Genomic DNA, 22,997 nt, shown 5'->3' with positions numbered 1-22,997 from the left:
GACTATGGCTTTGACCGTGGAGTAAAGGGAAGGCCAGTGACAGCTTGCACTCTCCAAATTTGTTACAACAGCGTATCTGGCTAGATATCAGCCTCACCCAAAATAGGGTTGGCAGTGAAGGGGATCAGAACATCCCACCCCAAAATATGCCTCTGTAACATAAGGGTTATTTTGAGCTGAAGGCAATGAAGAAATGACACACACTGGAGGAACTGTTTGCCCTCTCTCTTTGTAAAAGAGAGACGCCTTTCCCCTGTTCTGTGCCCCTTCCCCTCTTCGCATACTTGCCAGAGGCACTGAATCTAAACTAAAACAACTCTTATCTTCCATTAGTTTCCCCTGTACATTCCCTTCCATGATTTACCACCCCTAGAAGCCCAAACCCCTTAACTTGTCTTGTCACTTCATGATTCATCACTTTTTGTTAAAATGGTATATAAGCCCCCAGGCTTTGGGGGATTTTTTTCACTCCTTTTTGTGAGAGCCTCCCCCACCCCCCAGGCCAAACATAGACCATCTCTCCTGTTAATCTATCTTTTGTCATTTTAATTTGCAGGTTCCGGTCACTGAATGTAAGAGGGTAGGGGAAAAGTCCCCCCTCTTACTCCCCCTCCACGTTACTCCCCACAGCAGTGAAAGATTATCTTAGATCTAAGAGGGCTGCAGGGGGGACAAATAGATCTTCTCAGAGAGAAGCCTGAGGTATCACCACATTCACAGAGGCTGAAGAAGAAGTAAGCGAGTGGCTGGAATAGAGTATTTGTCCTATGAAACAAACTTTAGGAAAAAGATCCTCAGTAATTGGGAGTAAAGATCATCCAAAAGAGTCTGTGAGAGTCAGCTTAAAAACACCTGCCAAGTCCAAAGACAGCAGATGATATAAATCACTAGGCCAAGACCAATCAAGCAAGAACTCCCCCACTCCTCTTACCTCCTCTCAATTCCAGAACTCCAGCCCTGAAAGAGTCAGGACTCATAGTTAGTAAGTATACTTAGCCCCCTTTCTCTCCATCTTTCAATAATCCTGAGGTGGGACAGGGCAGGGAGCTTCAATTTTAAAGCAAGAATATTTCAACTATTAAATTTATACTATACATTTTGAAGTGACTAGAGGAATCTTGGGTATTACTAAGTGTGACTAGAAAGTCATGGGGCTCGCCCTAAATTTTATCTGGTGCAGGGGAAGAGTTCATTCCCCTGAATGGATGAGAATGGACAGTGGGAGACCAAAACAAATTTGCTTTGATTACACTCCATGAGTCATGTTTTCAATGTTGGGCGATTTCCTAGTGCCCAAGGAAAGAGTAGGTGGTTGTTTGTGAGTTAGACTCTGGTTCAGAACCCCAGAAAACATCACTGGAGAGGTGACACCAACCACATACATAGGCCAGTGCCCACAGTCGCCATGGGGCTATGATCAAGAAGTACCATTGGTCCCCATCCGATTTAGAAACCCATCCTGACCAGAGATTATAAATGGTGAGAGCCACCACTGCTCCCGTTGCTGCACGACCACGGTCTAAAAATCCGCTATATATGCCCCCAGAAACCACCCAAGGATGAATCTATTAAGAGTTTGAATCTCTTGGGACGAACAGATTGGATGATGCCTGTGAATATCACAAGAAACAAAATGTTTTAGGAGACCTTTAGAACTTACCGTCTCTCAGATCCAAACCTGCCCTTCCGGGCTCAGCCTTGTGCAGTTCAGACTCTGCAAACCACATTGCGGGCTTCCCTGTGGGCTCCCTGTTAGCTCTTGGATGGGAAGCACCAGAGGGAGACAGCAAAGCTGGAGGAGAAAGAAAGAACGCGTTCCTTCCTCTCTGCATCCCGTGGGGTGCCTGTTCCTTGGTGGTCACTCTGATGTCACCTCTCCACCCCGGCACTGGCAGTTCCCAGCACTTGTACACAGTGCGGTTTTTCCAACGCTTACCTCACGAGCTTCATTACACTTCCCTCTCCCCGGAGACCCCAGGTCCCCACGGGCCCCTCTCCAGCTCAGAGGTGCCAGCCCAGCCAGACGTGCCTTCTCCTCAAAGTCTGGGTTTCAGGTTGCTAAGTTTTTAATAATTCCCACCTGCCCTCACACCTAGCCCCTCAGACAGCGGCTGCTTTTCCTGCAGTTCCTACCTCCGTGACACCCTAGTGTCCTGGTTTTGATTTTCAGTTGCCAAGTTAATAACTTCGCTCCTACTGAACAACTATTATACTACCTACTCTGTTCAAATACCTGACAACGTTTCCCTCTCCTGGCCAGTCCCTGACTGGTACACCCCTTGCCGAAAAAGTGAGAAGTGGAGTCTCTCAGGGGCCTCACTGGGGTAAAGAATCAGTGGAGCTTCAGGGCACCTGGCTGGCTTAGTCAGTAGACCGGAGCATGTGACTCCCAATCTCAAGGTCCTGAGTTCAAGCACTATGTTGGGTGTGGAGCCTACTTAAAAAAAAAAAAAACAAAAAAACACACAAAACAGTGGGGCTTCTAGGAGGGAAAGCTGCAGTTTTTTAGAGTAGTTTTTTAGTTTTAGCATTAGTTTTTGAACCGTTTTTGAACCATGGAGCTCTCTGAGAGACAGATGAAAACAATGGGCTTTCTCTCTAGGAACTGTAAATATCTATCAGCACACCCCCCACCTTCAACCCTCGAATACAGTTTTACACCCACTTACAGGGGTTGGTGGACCCCAAAGCCCAGATTAATCATTCCTGTGGTAGAATGCTGGCCAGGGTGGGTCTTCTTCTTGGAGGAAATCTGGTTGGCTCTCGGAGGCTGTTGTCTAAGCCTAAGAAAAGTCAAACAAAAGGACTGTCAGTACTGGGTTGCCAAGGAGCTGTCCTAGATTTTCAAACTCCCTGAATTTGAGATAAATTTCCTGACTGTGGACCTGCCAACCGTCCTGGATTCCTAGTCGCTCTGGCATCTGAAGCCTTAAAAATGTACCTTTTTCAGCAACAACTATTTTACTCATGGGGACCAAGCCAACAAGAATGAGGTCTTCTGAGGCAGAACCCTGTTTGGGGGGCTCTCCTGCCTAGGGGCCCCTGGTTGACAAGCCAGCTGACCTGGCCAGGTCCCCAGTTCTCTGCCCTTCAGCACCTGCCTAGAGTGTAGCCCTCCTGGAAAGAAAGGCACGTCGCCATCTCCTGGCAGGCCCTATTATCGCACGCCAATGTACCAGGAAGCAATCCAGGGTGCCCCGTTTGTAAGCAAGTGGAAGAACTCTTTTATTGTTAGTTATCCGGATGTGTTTGTTGAAGGATTATGCTCTATCCCATTAGACGGGAGAACACAGTTTGGGAGAAGTTACTACCTCTAGACCTCAATTTTTCCATCTCTAGGGCAAGGCCATTCTCTAAATGCAGAGGGGTCTACCGCTGATTTTCCTTTCTCCATTAAACTGCACCAGAGAGTGGAAGAGAATTCTTCCTCACATCACTTACAGTCAGATAGCCACCATCTATCTCTGCAAAGCTACCTGACATATAGTTGCTTTCTTAGCTGAATGTTGATCCTTTAAGTTAGTTAGACATTGCTCAAGATACAGATGGATTTTTTTCTCTGTTAATTAAAAAAAGGAAGTTTATTCATTCAATCTGCAAAATTATTCATTCATCCAACAATTTTTACTGAATGCCTACTATGTGCCAGGCACTTTTGAGGCACTAGGGATATCACAATAAACAAAACAAACAAACAAAAAATCCTTTCCTCATACAGCTTCTCATCTAGTGGAGGAGACAGACAACAAACAAAATGTGTAAGTGGATGCATGCCAAGAGGGTTTTTTTTTTTTTTTTAGCTGTTGCTCTTTCTTTATTTTTACTATCATTTTTACCTATTTATTTATTTGCTTTTTCAGACAGGTGAAATTATAGCATGTCTGTCTGCTGATGGGAATGATCCAGTAAAGGGGGGCGGGGGGATACTGACACAGGAGAGAGGAGGGAGAATTGGTGAATTGTCCTTGAGGAGGTGAGATGGAACGGGATCTAGTGCACAAGTGTGAGAATCTACTTAGGTGCTGGGGACACAGCAGAGAAGAAAACAGGCAACATCCCTGCCTTTCTAGAGATTTCATTCTAATTAGGGCAATGAACAATTTAAAAAAAAATGGATCTATGGTACCCATGGTTTGGGATAAAGGCCATGACTGAAAGACAGCAGTCATAGAAGTTCTCTTTGAGAAGTGACACTTAAGCTGAGTCCTGAAGTGTGACACGTGTCCATGTGAAGAGCCTGAGGGAAGAGGATTCTAAGCAGAAAGAACGGCAAATGCGAGACCTGGAGGAGGAAGAACTTGGCCCATTTGTACAGTTGTAGGAGGTGAAGCTGCAGGAGGGTAGTTATCAAGAAGAGCGAAGCATGAGATGAGGTTACAGAGGTTGGTCACTGATGGCTTTTTTTTTAACAGCCAACAAGTTTTATGAAAAAATTTATGGATAACTCAAGGCAAAGAAGGACAGCTAACATTGTAAAATGACAAAATCAGAATTAAGGCACATTTCAATAGATGGCATGTAACAAATCTCCATGTCAAATCTTACGTTTAGGTTCAAAAAATCAATTGCAAGAAACAGTAAAAGGAAGATCATACATGAACAGTTCTTACGAAAAGGGTTTTCGGCTTGCAAAGAGCAGAGTCTAGGACAGAGGCCTAAGTGCAAATTCCTTCCTGGGAATGTGATCAAAGGAGCAAAGGAGAGGAGGTGAGGCGGAGTGAAGAAGGAAGAAGAAAAGAATCAGTACAGAACTATGTTATGGAGGTGGCCATGTCTACAGGCATCTGTGTGTACAATCCCAGGAGGTCATGGCATTGCTGTCTGAAAGGTGTCTCAGCACCGACCCAGGGGGGAGGAAAGAAGACAGCAGCTCTCCATTGCCCTCATACCACTGGGCAAAGGTTCTTTGCATGGTTGTCTACCTTGCCCGTGTGTGAGTGACAAATGGGCTTCCAGGGGGGCCCCACCCATAACGACACTCAGAGGCCCAAAGGCAGAAAGCAAGGGGTACAAAAAGCGCACCTGAGGTGGGTCAGGGTCAACTGCACCTGTGCGAACTGGCTGGCACCCCACAGAACTGGATACAGATGGAATAAGGGACAGGAGAGACCTAAACCTTGGAAGCGACTCATGGGAGGTGTCTCACGCACATACATTGGTAAAGGAGGACGATTTCCCTTCCTTCGGCATTTTACCTTGGTCTTTTTAGGTTTTTTGTGGAGACACAAGTATATAACTGAATCTCACTGGCAATGCTTTCGTGAAACTTGGGCCCTAAAGGCAAAGAGGTCCCCCAGAATGCTGTCCCAGAAGCCATAATAATCCCTTCTTTAATACTTCGCTAAGTCACAAAGCAAGCAGTCTTTATTAAATATTATCTAAGACTCCTGAGTCTTCATAAAATGTTAACTTATATAAACTATTTACTTCCGCTCCACCCAAGGCTACCATTGTGGGGGGAGGGGGCAGTGTGTTATGTTGAGGAAACCATTTATTCCATTCATCCCAGGCCAACCAAAGGCCTCAAAATTAATATTTTGACTCATCTCCGAGTGAGGTTCTATGTACAGTCTCAGGGCCACACTGACAACAACATTGAGGAAGATGCCGGTCTTCCTACGGCTAAAACATGTATCCCCACTACCAAGTCAGACTGCCTGCAGTACATTATAAGTTAATATTTTTCAAAACTCCTATAATTATCTTGTGAATAACTCAGTGCCTTTGGCATTAAATTATACCAATGTATTAAATGCAGAGTTTCCCAAAAAATCATAATTTTTGTGATTCTGTTTTGACATTCTTTTTAAAATATACTGGGAGCTTTTAAAAATGAAAGTAGCCCATGTATTTCTTGATTTCTGAGAGATCCTGCCTAATCCCTACCAACTTGCTGGAAGTACTGTTTATGGAAGTTCCATATCCCTCCCCGCCCCCCCCCCCATTCTGAGGGCTTATTAGTCCTGCAACCTTTGGCTGCACGGGGGGGGGGGGGGGGGGGGGGGGGGGGGGGGGCGGGAAGCAAAGGAGAATGAGCTAGAAGGTAAGTAAGGAACCCGTGCTCCTTTTCCCAGCTCTGAAGGTGTTTGTAAGCATCACCCGAGGCACTCTGGTATTGCACTGGAGATTGGTTTATTTTTCATTTCACAGTGTTAGGAGTCCCTTTATATAATTGTCGCTGCGGGGAGCCAGCACTTCTAGATACGTCTCTGTTGGGTCCCCAAAGGATAGTCTTCTCGCAGAGTTTCTTCAACCTATTTATTCTCCCCGCCAACTTTAAATTCAAAACTCGGGGCTGAGTTCTCTCCTCATTACATCCCTGCTGGCTCTCCAATGGTGCCTTTGGGGGAGGCCCTGTAAAAGTTCCGGGATCACTTATCTCTGCCCTGCAGGTGCTCAACTAGCTGGCTGCTGGCTGTGGTACGCCATTGTTCAACCCCTCAGTGAGCTCCTGGGCCTTCGCTCCCTGCCCTTTAGGTTCTAGGTACATGCAATTCAAAGAGGCTAACATGGGCTTGCAGAAATACCACCCAGGACTGGGGTGGGGAGTGTCCAGAACCTCGTGGTAGTCTGAATACTGCCTACCTTTAATAATACCTCCATCACTAATAAGAAGAATGGCAGCGACCATCATTTACTGAATGTTTTCTAATCTCCAGGCTCTATGTTAAGTGCTTTACAAACATTATCCTTGTATAATCTTTACAACTGCTTTACCATGCAAATGGTAGTATTATCCCCATTTTATAGATGAGGAGGCTCAGACTTGTAAATGTTATTTGCCCATGTGGATAGTCACTGGTGGAAGCCAGGCTGGAAGCCAAACATGGACTCCAGAGCTGTCACATTTAACTACTGTATATATTATTGCACAGTCCTTATGTACGTCTCTGCCCGATTAGCAGTGGATGCTACATTTGTAGAGGATGGATTTACTCATCCAACTGTCCTCTGCTCTTCTTGAACTGGGGAAGCCTAGTTCAAGTCTCACATTCCCTCTGAGATCCTCCCCAACCGTCCAGCCTTCACAGAACACCTCTCTCCCTGAATTCCCCTAGCAAGTAGAATGTGTGCCACTGACTTGGCATTTTGTCATCCAAGGTCTCAGGTCATTATCTCATTCAAGTGGGAACATCTTTTCTCCCCAACAAGAATGCATATAACCACAGGTAAGGACATGTCTTACTTTTCAAGGCAAGAGAAGTACCTGTTGAGTAGGATTGAGTAACTCCTCTTCCTCCAGATCCTTCCTGTTGGCTCAATGGCAGGCCAGCAGCATGCCTTTGAGAGGGCCCTGCTCCAGACTTGAAGACTGGGGTGTTGGAATCTCAGTTATCTTGGCTGTCCGCCCCTCACCATATACCCCTCCTTCCTTGTCCCGTGTCAATATCCTCACTTTCTTGCCCTTTCTTACCTGGCAGTCATAAATCTGGCAGCTTCCCACTACCTTCCTGATGAGGCTGACTCTTTGCTGTCCAGAGAGGTCACGGCAGCCTATTCCCAGAGAACTCTTGGCCCTCCTCTAGGACCCTCACCTGGGCAAGAAGTGGCCTCCCCAATGTGCTGCCCTAGAATGTCATTGTGCAACATCTATTGTCCCCACCCCCTCAGTGTTTTCCCCGTAAACTGCCATCTCTGAGGAGGAATCAATCCACCCTGTAATCATTTTCTTGGAGGGCCCGGGGACTGATTGATGGGTCTAGTCGTTTTATTATTAGCCAGTGTAAGTTAAGTAAGTCCAATCAATAAACTTTATAGGTCTCCCCAGATTGCTCCAGAGGTGAGACCCAGTCGCTTTCACCTCAATAGATTTAGACCCCTGCCTAAATAAAAAGCAATACTCACCTGGAGAAGCAGTTTTATTTCCTTTTGAAAGAATCTCTTAGTGCCCTTGAGCCTGTCATGACTTAAATCAATAACCTTAACAGCTTCCAAGAAGAAATCAGTTGCCTTTGGAGTGTCTCCGTGCCACCGCCCTCTCTGCCTGACACACGACGATTTTAGACCCCTGAACCGAACCAGGCAAAGTGGTGAGGACTAATACCACCGCCTGTCACATCCCTGGGCACCGGGCCCCCCACCAGTGCTGGCAGTCCAGACCTTCCCCTCCTACCCTTCTCTCCCTCCTGTCCCAGACCTCTCTGTGCCTAAGACTCCTCGTAAACACATCCCTGCTCTACATCCCTGGCCTCCAGGGCCCTGAGTGACTAGACTGGTCTGAGTGACCAGGAGCTGGTCTTCCTTGTCATTTTGAGGGTGAATGTGGTAGTCCTTCCAGGTGGCACTTTTGTGCATTCACAAGAGTATCTAGGGAGCAGAGTAAAATGGTGGTATTAGAAACAGGAGGAGGAGGAATAATACCTTGACAGTGAGAATTTCAGGACTTATGGGGGAGAAGAGCACCCGATCTGGGCCAGTGACCTTACCAATTATTCCTCGGAGAATGCCACCCTCTCTGCCCATTTAGGGCTGGCCACAATAGGGCTGATTTAAGGGTGATCCTCACTGTCTTCACTCTGCCCCTTCATCAGGCTGGCCAGTCTCCACTTCCAAATTCTGCAAAGACAACCATGATGGAACCAACAGTGATATGGTCTGGCTAGGAGCCAGGAGCCAGCAGGAGAGGAAAGTCACTTCTATCTCTCTGCCCAACGTCAGAGCACTGTGCCTATGAAAGCCCCATATCACCTATCTAGAATGGTGGCTAGAAAGCCCCTCACAATATTTTCATTCTCAAGTGGGAACAAGACCACCCTCCTTGGCCATGAGATCAAACTTGCAAATTCCAGGATTTCCATGGTTGCTCCAAATCTCATTCTGTGCTGCCAAGATGGACTCTCCAATCAGGCCAGTAAATATGGGATCAGGTTGTCTCAAAACCATTCCTATATTGGAAAAAGCTTTTGTCTTTTTAATTTTTTTAATTTAATTTTAAAATTAAATGGAAGGTGTTTAAATGGAAGTTCATTTATTTATTTTGAGAGGAAGAGCATGCTAGCAGTGGAAGGTCAGAGAGAGAGGGAGAGAGAGAGAATTCCAAGCAGGCCCATGCTGTCAGCGCAGAGCCTGATGCAGGGCTCAAACCCACAAACCATGAGATCCTGACCTGAACTGAAACCAAGAGTCAGATGCTCAACTGACTGAGCCACCCAGGTGCCCTTAAGTTTTATTTGAGAGAGAGAGAGAGAGAGAGAGAGAGAGAGAATCTTAAGCAGGGTCCACATTCAGCATGAAGCCTGATGAAGGGCTCGATCACATGACCCTGGGATCATAAACTGAGCTAAAATCAAGTCATACACTCAACTGACTGAGCCACCCAAGCCCCCTGGAAAAAGTTTTAAATGAAATACTGGGATGGGAGGGAAACCCTCTCCCTATATATATCTATCCCAATAAAAATATATAAATGTTAAAATATAAAAAAGAGGAAAAGTAATGGATTTTTCTGTTTTAATTACATCAATACTTTTAAAAACTGGAACAAACATACCTACATATTGGTCTGTTGCAGTAACGAATAATAGTTTCTGTTTTCCAGGCTTAACCTCTACAAATTTGTTAATGACTTTGTCAAAACTCATCTTCACATAATTCGTGTTCAATGGACAGTTCGTTGTTCAATAGACAGTCTTCACTCATGGTTAATTTTCATTTTGAAAAACTTCTTCTACATGAATCAACAAATATATAAATAGAAGTCTTAAATACAACAATAGGTTTGTCAAAGATTCATTAAAAATCCCATGTCACAATTCACTTTAGAAGTTGCAATACTGTCCATGTATTTGTTTCTTTGGGATCAATTTTAGATGCTTTCAAATGTCTTTGTAGTAAAAAAATTTCTGCTAAAATATGTCCACCAGAAAATTTACCATACATTTTTATTACAGTTGGTAAACTTCTACGGTGTTTCTTCTGTAAAAATCAGGGAAAATGGTTGAGTAACAGTGAATATTGGCATTATTTGATATGTTGCTTTAGAACAAGCATCCAGCTCTTTGAATGCCTTGAAAACAAGGCATTTAAACATTGCCCTTTTGATACAGGAGTACTGATGCATAGGGGCACTTGTACCCCAATGTTTATAGCAGCACTCTCAACAATAGCCAAATTATGGAAAGAGCCTAAATGTCCATCAACTGATGAATGGATAAAGAAATTGTGGTTTATATACACAATGGAGTACTACGTGGCAATGAGAAAGAATGAAATATGGCCCTTTGTAGCAACGTGGATGGAACTGGAGAGTGTGATGCTAAGTGAAATAAGCCATACAGAGAAAGACAGATACCATATGGTTTCACTCTTATGTGGATCCTGAGAAACGTAACAGAAACCCATGGGGGAGGGGAAGGAAAAAAAAAAAAAAAGAGGTTAGAGTGGGAGAGAGCCAAAGCATAAGAGACTGTTAAAAACTGAGAACAAACTGATGGTTGATGGGGGGTGGGAGGGAGGGGAGGGTGGGTGATGGGTACTGAGGAGGGCACCTGTTGGGATGAGCACTGGGTGTTGTATGGAAACCAATTTGACAATAAACTTCATATATTGAGAAAAAACAAAACAAAACAAAACATTGCCCTTTTCGGGCGCCTGGCTGGCTCAGTCAGAAGAGTGTGTGACTCCTGATCTCGGGCTCGTGATTTCGAGCCTTATGTTGGGTGTGGAGATTATTTAAATAAATAAAACTGTTTGAAAATTATAAATAAATAAACACTGCCCTTTTGAGTCCTTCTGGCATGGGCACATGGAATGACAAAATCCTACTAACTCTTAGTCTGTTTCTTCATGTTTGCAATCAGGCATTATCATTGTTTATTTTGAATTTATGGTTTAAACATAGGAATATGTGTTTCCACAGGGTTTGGAACTGAAGGGTTCCAAATCATTAGGTACTTATTCTGAAAACAAACACTTATGGGTTAATTCACTGGAGTCAGGGGTTAATTCTCAAATTAACTTCCATGTAGAATACAATGCTTGTTAATAGATAAGCTATTTGAATGTGTTCATTGAAGCTTACATATACATTAGTGAAACTCAACAGCAACCAGAGCGATTATGTAGAACTTAGACCGACAAAAGAATCTTTCAAGGAGGATATTTTTATCACTGACATTGTTCAGATTGGCCGGCACATGTGAACAATAAAAAAAAAACCAGACTGAATCTTAATTTTATGGTTGTTTTAGAATTTGCTGAATAATGCACCCCCGATAGCCTGCCTTCGGGATGGGTGACCCCACTGCCCTCACACCCCTGGTGTCCCACCGCTCACGCGAGGAGGGGGTGGAATTCAGCCCCTGGCAAGCCACGCTCTGAGTCTGGCCTTCTAAACCTTGCCAGGAAGCCTTGCTGACAAAACTCACAAAATGGAGGCCCGTATCCAGGTCACCGACCTATTTTGTTCGGCCTATGATGTTAACAAGCAAAACAAAAGAAGCCACGACCCGCCAGTGTCATTTGGTGGGGTGTGTGCTTACAGTTCACCACTGTGGCCGCCACTCCTATTTTTCACGCTTTGTCTCATTTGCCCACCTCAGTCATCTGCCCGGCGTCTGTAGCCATCTGACTTTACGGCTTTGTCTCTAGAGCTGTCCAGACAGGAACCTAAATGTTGTCCAGTCAGTTAGCCTGATGGCTCTGCTCTCTGCTCTGCCCTCACTGACCACAGCTCACCAGCCTCGCCCTAACGCCTCAATGCTAACGCTTCAGAAGCCCCTTTCCCTCTGGTTGAACCTGGTGTTTCCTCTCACCACCACCGCTCTGCTTCAGAAAGGAGAAGCTTTGCCTGGAAGCTTTGGTCTTCAGCTTCGTCTTTGATGCTCAGGAGGCCAGGGGGAGTGGCGAGCATGTGCGTACCTGTCATCCGGGGTGCCGCAAGGGGCTGGCTCCCCTGGTTAGCAGGTGGCGAAACGGAGGGGAGAAACCATTTCCAAGCCCTGAACGCACGCGCCGAGTCCCGCCCTCGGTTGGCTTCACTGAACGAACTTCATGCAAAACGCATTCTTGGCCAAGCGGTGCCACACGGACACGAACAATTACTTTCAGCCGGGGGTGGTGGAGCCAGCTCGTGCCAACTCCTGAGATGCAGTTGCTAAGCACTCAGGAATTTAACCGGCGCGGTGTGTCTTAAAATCAGCCAAGGGAGAAGTATTTACACCAAGGACATTGGCAAGTGTTAGAAACAAGGGCTTTCTGAGGGGGGTTGACCAGCATACCACTGCCTTCGGCCCAACCCAACATGCCCTGCCCACGGACAGTGACTAGAAATTCTAAGTTTTATTTGATTTCTTTTCGTCCCTTATGCTCCAAGAGAAGTTGTCTAGTGCAGGTAAGAGGTGGGTTCTGGAGCCACCCATCTGGGTTCAAGTCCACATCCTACCTGTGGGACCTGGAGCCACTGCTTAATCTCCGTGCCTCGTGTTCCCATCTCTAAAGTCAAGGTGGTCCTAGCACCTTCTCATGGGATTTTTGTGGGTTTATACAAGTCAATAAACATGAAGTACCTTGAGCAGGGCCTGCACCTAAAAAGTGCCCCACAAACATTAGTTGTTGTTCTAAGACTGAAATGTCCTGTAGTTCTCTTATTTTAGCTGTGTAGTTAAAAGATGCAAATATCTAGTAACCAATTTAAACCGTGCACTGCTCTGACTATAAATATCACTAATGTACCATCTTTTCAATTGGGTATCTATCAGGTTAACCCAAGTCCTCTTCCCCTCAAAAAGAGAGCAACGACACATGGCAAAAAGCCTATCAACACTGTTATCCCAAAATGTGGGTGTTGGTTTTGCATCTCAACCCCAGAATTAGGAAAAGTCTCCTCTTGCTTTATTTTTTTTATAAATTCTTTTTTTTTTTCCCCTCAAAGTTTATTTATTTATTCTGACAGAGAGAGAGAACGCAGAAGGGGCAGAGAGAGGGAAAGAGAGAATCCCAGCAGGCTCCACGCTGTCAGCGCAGAGCCTGGTGCGGGGCTCGAACCCACGAAGCCATGAGGTCATGACCTGAGCCGAAGTTGGACACTTAACTGATGGAGCCCATTCAGGTGCCCCTATAAATTCTGCTTTAAAAAAAAAAAATCTTTTTTTTTTTAATTTTTTTTTTTTTTTTTTACGTTTATTTATTTTTGAGACAGAGAGAGACAGAGCATGAACGGGGGAGGGGCAGAGAGAGAGGGAGACACAGAAACCGAAACAGGCTCCAGGCTCCGAGCCATCAGCCCAGAGCCCGACGCGGGGCTCGAACTCACGGACCGCGAGATTGTGACCTGAGCTGAAGTCGGACGTTCAACCGACTGAGCCACCCAGGCGCCCCCCCAAAAAAAATCATTTTTCAGGTGCACTGTATTTTTCAAATGCTCACAGTCCTGAAATCAGAACAGATGTTAGAGTTGATGTGTGCATTGGATGTGGCCGTGTGTTTCTTTTTCTGTCCCTAAAAGCAGTTAATAAATTGTTGGTGCATCTTACAATTGATGGTGCCTTAGAATCTGAGAAGGGTAATAATAATTGCCAAAGGCATAATCAGTTAAGGATGGGGATGCCAGCCTCCTTGTCTGATGCCGTGTCCCCAGGATCACAGTGTTTCCAGGGTGGGGTTCTCTTACTTGAGGCCGCCCGTCCCTACCCTGAGGCCCAGTGTTGGTAGGGGTTGGCCCAGGTCCAGACATTTTTTTTTTTTAAGTGTGCAAAGTTGCTTCCTCATTCTTCAATTAGAAGCACAGTGCAGCCTTCCCCTGGGGCTGGGATCTGACCGCCAGCAAGGAAAGCACTAAAGCAATGTGAAAGCAAAGGTGGGGTAGGAACTGGGCTGCGGAATAAGAAGCAGGCCCAGCTGTGCCCGGCAGAGAACATACCCGCAGCACTGACATTCTGAGTCATCCCCTTCCTGGTTCCACATGGTTGGTCCACATGCCACACTTTCTCTATAATCTCAGTTTCCCCACCTGCTTTCTTGCCCCAACGGCTCGTGGAGTTTAAGAAGAGCAATCAATAAAAGGCTTGAAAGGACTATGAGAGAAATTCTGGCCGTGGAGACTCCGGGGTGGGGGTGGGGGGCCCCTCCCCAGCTGCCCCCTGAGCCCACGCTCTCCGCAGCCAGTGCCTCTGGGCCCCGGAACTGTCCCTGAGCCAGAGACTCTGAGCCATAGCCCCTGGGGCTCCCCTGTGTGAGGCTGGGGCCAAGCTGCAGGGACCCCAGGGGAGCCGCAGCTAGAGCAGAAGCCACAGGAGTGACCCTTCATAGGAGCTAAGCTGCCATCCACACCCTGACCTCCTTTGTTCCTGTTTTGTCCCTGCTCTGTCCTGTGTGCGGGAGCCCCTACAAGGCTGCGGCAGGAGGGGAGCACAGTCTGGGCCTGGACCTCAACTGCCACTGCTGTGTCCAGAGCCCTGCGCAGATCCTTTTCCTCTTTGCAGGAGCCACAAGGCTGGGGGGCGGGGAGGGGGGGGGGAACACAAACATGTCAGGCAAAGAAGCCTTGCAGGAAGACGGGGCGGGGGGGGGGGGGTGGTGGAGGGGGACAGCTTCACCCAGCCGCTGCCACTACCGTCCCTGTGGCATGAAGATGACAGCCGCCACTCAGCATTCCTGCTATGGGCTCCACCCCCACATTCACACCGAAGCCACACTCCCTAGGCCTACACCCAGCCCAAGCTGAGCACTGGGGAACCGGGGATGGACTAACGCAGGTCATTCCTGAGAGACCCAGGACTCCTCCCAAGCAGCTTTGGCTCAGGGCCTCCCCGTGTATCTGCCTGAACATTTCTCGTACTACTAAGACTCTTCCCACTTGTGTAATAAAAAAATTAATCTAGCACAAAAGAGATCTGACGTTTACCCCTAACTCCTGGGAGATAATCTTCATTTGCCTGGGGGGGCATTGGGCTGGCCAAATAACAGCAGTGTGACTCAGGGTGGGGGCTGGCCACACCAGGAAGAACAATATGGTTTAGGGTGCAGCTTTGGGTCACCCAGAGACAGAGATCCCCTAAGTGGACAGTCAATCAACCATGCCTACATTACGGAGCCCCAATAAGCACTCTGAACACCAGGGCTTAAGTAAGCTTCCTGGGTTTACAACACTCCATGCATAGTCTCAGGTAGATTCCTGGAAAGTAATATGTCCTGACTCCATGGGGGAAGGGACAAGGAAAGCTCTGGGTCTGGTCCCTGGACTCCATCCTATGTGTTCCTTTCCTTGGCGGATTTTAATCTATATCCTTTCCCTATAAACTAGTCATGAGTCTAACAGCTTTCAGGGAGTTCCATGAGTCCTTCTAGCAAATCATGGAACCCTGAGAATGGTCTTGGAGACTCTGAACTTGCAGCTGGTGTCTGAAGTAAGGGCAGTCTTGTAGTCACTGTTCCCTCTAATCTGTACAATTGCCCTGAGTCTCCTCACTGCCTATTCTTCCCCTTCACTGGGGCCAGAACTGCACTGGGGTCCGAGCTCACCCCCTTCCTGGGCTCCCACCCTTTTATCCTTCATAGACATTTCCCTCCAAAATCTCCTTTACAGCCGATCCCATCTTGGCATCTGCTTCTCAGTGAACCTGAATGAACACAGGTGGTCTGTGAGCCATCGGTAGACTCCTGGACCCCACCTCGCACCTGCTAAGTGACACTCTCAGAGGCGAGGCCTAGGGATCCACATTGTAGATGAGGTGCCCACATGATTCAGGTGCACACCAAACTTGAAGGGCCACTGGCCTGGACGGTGGGTGGTTTCTGAGCCACTGCTCAGGCTCAGATGAAAGGCCGCCACCAGTGGGAGGTGGGCATCCAAAGCACCACCAGGCTGCTGCCCTGGGTGGGACGCTACGCTCCCAGCTGCAGGGTGGATGTGTCCCGTGATGGTCTCATGGGTGGCAGTGAGTGCAGTCATTGTAGGAGCTGGTCCCACGCATGAGACCAGGTGCTTCCTGCTGCCTGCACCCCCACCACCTTGTCGGAGACATCAGTCCGTTATCCTCACACCCAACCTGGCTCTTTGAGAGCCCAAGCTTTAGAACATTTCCCTGCAGCATCTACTGCCATCTCCTTTTTCCACCAGGATGCTGGGATCCCTATTCCTCTCTAGGGTTTCTTGTCATCACAAAAGCTCATCATCACAAAAGCTCAATCGTTCCAAAGCCTGACAAACAAGGGCCACTTCCTCTTTGCATTTCCTTGTATGTATTTCCACTTTTGACAATGCTTCCATTTATTCATTCATTTATCCAACAAATGCTATAGAATGCTTAGTACATGGCATATACGCACTGGAGTCATCGTACCCATAACCCCCAAATGGGATTAGCCTAGACACAATGGACTGAAGAATCACAGATCTTAAGACCACAAAGTTACTTGATGTTATGCTAAGAATAATAAGGTGGTCAGACTAGTCAATTACAGAAATCATCTTAGAAATAAGCTGCCATGAAATACAACATAGGAATGTACCGCTCATGTGATTGAGGCGCCTCCGAACCTTCCCCGGAACCTTGGTTGGTGCGAATGTGTGCTTCTGACCTTGATGACCACATCTCCAATCCCTTCATCCAGGACCTCATCCTGGGTGGCTGAGGACTAGATCTTAGACAAGCAGCTCTTAACATCTTTTGAATTAGGAATCTCTTTGAGAATTTGATGAAGACTATGGACTCCTTTCTCCACAAACAGACTCCCCCTCCCCACCCCCCATAGAGAGCGTGGGCGTGCACAAGCAGGGGAGGGGCAGAGGGGGAGAGAGAGAATTTTAAGGAGATTCCACACTCAGCACAGAGCCCAATATGGGGCTGGATCTCATGACTGTGAGATCATGACCTGAACCGAAATCAAGAGTAGGACCCTCAACCGACTGAGCCACCCAGGCACCCCCAGCCTTTTATATATGCAAAATTGTGTACACATTCCAAAGGGTTCCATCCTCTGCTCACATATTTAGCTACAGTAATGTAGCTAAATATTTGGTACAGTATTACTAATATTAGCAATTAAAAGAAAAACTATTTCTCTACTCACAACACTTCTGGCACCAAATATGGGGGGAGGGGTTTCCACATCAACTGATTCTCCAACTCTCCATGCACCAACTGTTCTAATTCTGACACAAACTATGAGAGTTGGCATGGACCACACAAGCTAAGGGTTCAGATCCATAAGACTGCTTCCACTTCGAACACCAATTGCAAGTCCCAGGCTGTGACTTACACTTCTTTTTTTTTTTTTTTTAAGTTTATTTATTTTGAGAGAGAGAGAGCGCATGTAAGTGAGCATGCATGTGAGCAGGGGAGGGGCAGAGAGAGAAAGAAAGAAAGAGAGAGAGAGAGAGAGAGAGAGAGAGAGGAGAGAGAAACCCAAGCAGGCTCCACACTGTCAGTGCAGAGCCTGGTGTGGGGCTCAAACTCACAAACCATGACATCATGACCTGAGGCGAAATCCAGAGTCGGACGCTTAACTGACTGAGCCACCCAGGCATCCCATCACTTACACTTCTTTTTTTTTTTTTAATTAAAAAAAATTTTTTTTAAAGTTTATTTATTTTTGAGACAGACAGAGCATGAGTGGCGGAGGGTCAGAGAGAGGGAGACACAGAATCTGAAACAGGCTCCAGGCTCTGAGCTGTCAGCACAGAGCCCGACACGGGGCTCGAACTCACGGACCGCGAGATCATGACCTGAGCTGAAGTTGGACGCTTAACCGACTGAGCCACCCAGGCGCCCCCCATCACTTACACTTCTAACCAACTGCCTATAAATCCAGGTTCCCATAGCCCCTTCCTCAGGCTTGATAATGTTATCAAGGCTTACAAAACGCAAAGAAACATCTACTTACATTTTTCTTATATTATTATAAATAATATTATAAAGGATACAAATGAACAGCCAGATGAAGGGGAACAGGGTGAGGTCCAGAAGGGTGCCAGGCACAGAAGCTTCTGTCCTTATGCAGTTGGGTGTATCAGCTTCCTCGTATGTGGATGTGCTCACCAATCCAGAAGCTCTCTGAACCCCGAAGTTTAGGGACAGAGGCTTCATCACGTAGGCATGATTATTGACTATCGTTAACTCAATCTCCAGCCCCTCCCCTCCCTGGAGGATGAGAGGTGGAGCTGAAAGCTTCAGACTTATAATCATGACTTGGTCTTTCCGGTGACCAGTTCCTCTTCTTGAAGCTATCCAGGAGCCCACAGAAAATTACCTCGTTAGAACAAAAGAGACTCCTATCAGGAAATTTCATGAGATTTTGGGAGTTCTATGTCAGGAACTGGAAGCAGAGACCAAATATATTTTTTATCATGTCACAGTAATAAAAAAAACTAGAAGAGATCTAATAGTGGAATTAAGGTACAATATGACCAAATAATAACACATTATGCAGTGATTGAGATATTTTTTTTTAAATGTTAATGTCTATTTTTGAGAGAGAGAGAGACAGCACAACCCAGGGAGGGACAGAGAGAAAGAGAGACACAGAATCCAAAGCAGGCTCCAGGCTCTGAGCTGTCAGCACAGAGCCCAATGTGGGGCTTGAACCCACAAACTGTGAGATCATACCTGAGCCAAAGTTGGAGAGTTAACCAACTGAGCCACCCAGGCACCCCAAGATTTTTTAAAAATACCCTTGCTGACATGATGAGCCAAAATATACTGCCTATCCCGTGATGGACATGATTATAAGTTCTTTAAATGTATTAATTCATGCTTGTCACCAATGCCTTATAAGGTATGCTTTAATTTTACTCTTATTTTGTAGATAAGGAAACTGAGGTAGAGAGGTTACGTAACTTGCCCAAGATTATATAGTTACTAAGTAGAGGGGCAGGATTTGAATCCAGGAGATCTGAGTTTATAAACACAAAAATGTAGAATATGAAGTCCTCCATACCATATGATCCCATTTTAGTTAAAAAAAAAAAAAAAAAAAAAAAAAATTGGACTGGTGACCCCTGTGGTGGCTTTACTATATACCCACAAGTTCTTGGATTCTCCTCCTTTCCAGAGTTAGAAGTTAAATCCTCTCCCCTTGAGGGTGGTCTTCACTTACTATCTTTCTTCTAATGAATAGAATGTGGCAGAAAGGACTTCCAAGACTAGGTCACAGAAGACATTGCAACTTCCTCCTTGTTTTCTCCCAGATCACTTGCTCTGGGAGAAGCCAGCCCCTGTGCTGTGAACATTGTCAAGCAGTCCTGTGGAGAGTCCATGTGGGGAGGAACTAAGGCCTCCAGTCGACAGTCTCAGGAATAAGCCATTTGCAATCAGGTTTTCCAGTCCCATTCCAGTCCCAAATGAAGGTTTCTCATCTGTCAAATGGGCATTAATTCTGCAGAATTCATGAAATTAGATATTGCCAAATATTTATTGTCTTAATCCATTCAGGCTGCTGTAACAAAATGCCACAGACTGGGCGGCTTATGAACAGCAAAATGTTATTTCTTATGGTTCTGGAAGCTGAAAGTCTAAGATCAGGGTGCCAGCATGGTGACATTCTAGCAAGGGACTACTTCCTGGTTCATGGTCAGTCCCTCCTCACAGCATCTTCTCTTGGCAGAAGGGGCCAGGGATCTCTCTGGAGCCTCTTTTATAAGGGCACAAATCCCATTCATAAAGGCTCCCTTCTCATGACCTAAGTACCTCCTAACAGCCCCACCTCCTAATACCATCACATTAGGATTTCAACATATGAATTTAGGGGTGGGGGGAGAGCACAAATGTCCAAACCATAGCATTTACATAGAACAAATAACATGATTATATACAATGTGAGGCAGATTATGTGCAGTATAAAAGAGAAACAATACTTCCCGACAAGAGTGATTCCTGCAACCTATGGTCTTATGAATGTAAATTTAGGGACTGACAATTCTCATTTTATAAATTCCTTTTTTTTTTTTTTTTTTTTAATGCTGAAGTATTGGGCACCTAAATGGCTCAGTTCGTTAAGCATCCAACTCTTGGTTTCGGCTCAGGTCGCCTCACAGTTTGTAGGTTCGAGCCCCACATTGGGCTCTGTGATGACAGTGTGGAGCCTACTTGGAATTTTTTCTCTCTTTCTCTCTCTCTCTCTGCTCCTCCCACATCTCTCTCTTTCTCTCTTTCAAAATAAATAAACGTTTTTAAAAATGCTGAAGTATTTTATTTATTTATTTTTAAGTTTATTTATTTATTTTGAGAGAGAAGGGGAAGGGCAGAGAGAGGAGATAATCCTAAACCGGCTCTGAGCTGTCAGCCCAGAGCCCTGACAGCTCAGAGCCCCACACAGGGCTCGAACTCACTAATGGTGAGATCATAACCTGAGCCAAAATCAAGAGTCAAACACTTAACCGACCGAGCCACCCAGGTACCCCAAAATGCTTACATATTTTAAAATAAATTATAGCATCATAATATTTCATCCCTAAATACCTTCTCCAAAAAGTGAGAACATGTTCCTGCATAATTGCCTGACCTTTGGCCAATGATACTGCAAGAAAATTCCCCCAATCAGAATTCAGGAACGATAGCAATCTCCTCACATGTACCTTGCATATAAGTCTCCACTATCAGGATCTTGTTTAAATGGCAGTAGCAATAGATCGGCCCTTTGTAAATGAATTGAAGCGGACCGATTAAAATGGAGAAATGCTCATACCTAGCAACTTACGATAGAATAGGTTTCACCCATCTACAAGGGAGGGAGAATACTGTGTGGATGGGTTACGCAAGAAATAGCCGTGAGCCAGAGACTTCCAGTATCTGCCACGTTGGCAGACCAGCAGGGCCACTGGCTCCCTTTCCCAAATTTCTGCTGGAAAAACTACAGAGGGAAACTGGGATTCCGGGAACCAACACCAACAACAATAACTATAGCAACAAGGCTTGAGAAGCCCCTGGGGAGGTGGCTCACACCAGGGCCTTGCCTTGTGCACTCTCCGGCACACAGTACAGGACAGAGCCACCAGCGCTTCTGGGGAATGTGTGCTTCCTACCTGGAGCGCTGTTACTCCTTCAGAAGAACAACAGCAAACCACACAAGCCACCCATGTGATTTGAAGCAGAAGGATTTGAACAGGGACAAACAGACCAAGAATCTAAAACAAGCCTCAAGTAGAAATAAAGAGACAAAAGATATGCGGGATGAAGCAAGAAGTGTAAAGAACGGGGCCCCTGGGTGGCTCAGTCGGTTGAGCGTCCGACTTTGGCTCAGGTCATGATCTTGCGGTTTGTGGGTTTGAGCCCCGCGTCAGGCTCTGTGCTGGCAGCTTGGAGCCAGATTCTGTGTCTCAGATTCTTTGTCTCACTCTCTCTCTGCCCCTCCCTTGCTCATACTCTGTCTCTCTCTCTCAAAAATAAAATAAACACTGAAAAATTAAAAAAAAAAAAAAAGAAGTGTAAAGAACACGTAGAAATATTAGGTATGAAAATGCTAACCATGAATAATAGACACAGGGCCAGGCTAGGACTGAATGACACCCAAGGACAAAGCAACAGAGAAAACAAGGTAGACCTGCACAGGCAGATACTGGTCTCACCACCCCCCACCCCTCCTGCCCCAGAGTCTGGGGTTTGCCTGGAGAGCTTTCTCATAAAAGGGACTGGTGGAGAAGTTGGATCCTGTCTCCTGTGCACCTGCTACACCACGCTTGCTGTCGCTGGACCTACAACTTGGAGGTCCCGGTCCCTTCCCACCTGATCCTTTGGCCCATTGCCTTCAGGTGGAATTTCTCCCTCTAATACCCTACGGATGGGACCGGCTACACAGTGTGCAGGTCCCCATGCAAAAGAAGAGTGTGATGCCCCTTGTTAAAAATATATGTATGTATGAAGACTTTCAAAATGGTGACAACACAACATTAAACCAGTGGTCCAGGAAGCCTACTCAGTCCATAAGGGTCTGGGGGCTCCCCAGCCTGCCCCCAACCCCACCCTTGCAGGTGGGGGGTACATCAACGAGCTTTGGGTTTGTTACAGAGCTTCCTTCACCCCTTCAGCCACCCACTGGGTGGGATCTGTCAAAATCCATTCCCAGGCCATTTCTCCACACGGGCCTTGGGCTCAACCCCACCAAAACTCATTCCTCGTCTCACCAGTGTCTTCCCATCAAATGAATAACCTTAGAGCAGTTTCTTTGGGAACCTCTTGAGGCCCTGAATTGTCCCCAGGCAGACACTCAGAGCCGCTCTCCCTTCAACCCCAGCAACAGGGACAGATGGCTGCTGGCAGCCGTTCTGAGGTGGGGTGGGGGTCTCAGTACCAAAAAGGAAAATAAAATAGGATTCATCCCTTCCCCAGAGCCATCAGTCCACAAAACTGCACTGTAGGTGGCTCAGTGGGTCGAGTGCTTGACTTCAGCTCAGGTCGTGATCTTGAAGTTTTGTGAGTTCGAGCCCTGGGCGGGGCTCTCTGCTGTCATCACAGAGCCTGTTTCAGATTCTCTGTCCCCCTCTCTCTCTGCCCCTCCCCCACTAGTTCTTTCTCTTTTTCTTTCTCTCTCTCTCAAAAATAAATCAGCATTTTTTTAAAAACTGCGTTACCAGAAAAGCCATCAGGCTTAGAGGGCCCCAGGGAAAAATTTAGAGTCAGGCTAGGGAATTTTGTTTTTCTGTTGGTTAAAAAAAAAAAAAGTGGATGATGAGGTAGTTCAAAGAGCCATTAAACCCCACAATGAAAACCTAAGAGTTCTGGCAATCTGCATCCTCTTAGAGCGAGTTCTGATTTGGGCAGTGGGAAGGCTTGTGTGTTGGGGGAAAGGGGACATAAAATATACGTAGCATAAAATGTTAACCATTTTAATTATTTAAAAAAAATTTTTTAATGTTTGTTTTTGAGAGAGAGACAGACAGACAGAGCATGAGTGGGAGAGGGGCAGAGAGAGAAAGGGACACAGAATCCAAAGCAGGTTCCAGGCTCCGAGCTGGAGCCTGACGCGGGGCTCAAACCCACAAGCCATGAGATCATGACCTGAGGCGACGTCAGACAATTAACCGGCTGAGCCACCCAGGCACCCCACCATTTTAATCATTTTTA

At 46.3% G+C, this 22,997-nt stretch overlaps 1 protein-coding gene and 1 long non-coding RNA gene across 3 annotated transcripts in view; both read right to left on the bottom strand.

Moving 5' to 3' along the window:
* CHURC1 (churchill domain containing 1) overlaps positions 1-22,997 on the bottom strand; it is a 417,546-nt gene that overhangs the window by 158,243 nt on the left and 236,306 nt on the right. The window lies entirely within an intron of this gene.
* LOC132669993 (uncharacterized) overlaps positions 1-22,997 on the bottom strand; it is a 64,091-nt gene that overhangs the window by 38,574 nt on the left and 2,520 nt on the right. For both annotated transcript variants that reach the window (XR_013556063.2, XR_013556062.2), the window contains exons 2-3: positions 2,670-2,783; positions 1,661-1,792 (exon numbers count right to left, since the gene is read on the bottom strand). This is a non-coding gene — a long non-coding RNA (uncharacterized LOC132669993). The remainder of the gene's footprint in view (positions 1-1,660; positions 1,793-2,669; positions 2,784-22,997) is intronic.

This window comes from Panthera onca, chromosome B3 (assembly GCF_046562875.1).
Source record: "Panthera onca isolate mPanOnc1 chromosome B3, mPanOnc1 haplotype 2, whole genome shotgun sequence".
Lineage (NCBI taxonomy): Eukaryota > Metazoa > Chordata > Mammalia > Carnivora > Felidae > Panthera > Panthera onca.
Note: the sequence above shows the minus strand (reverse complement) of the source record. Positions and strands in the feature narration are given on the sequence as shown.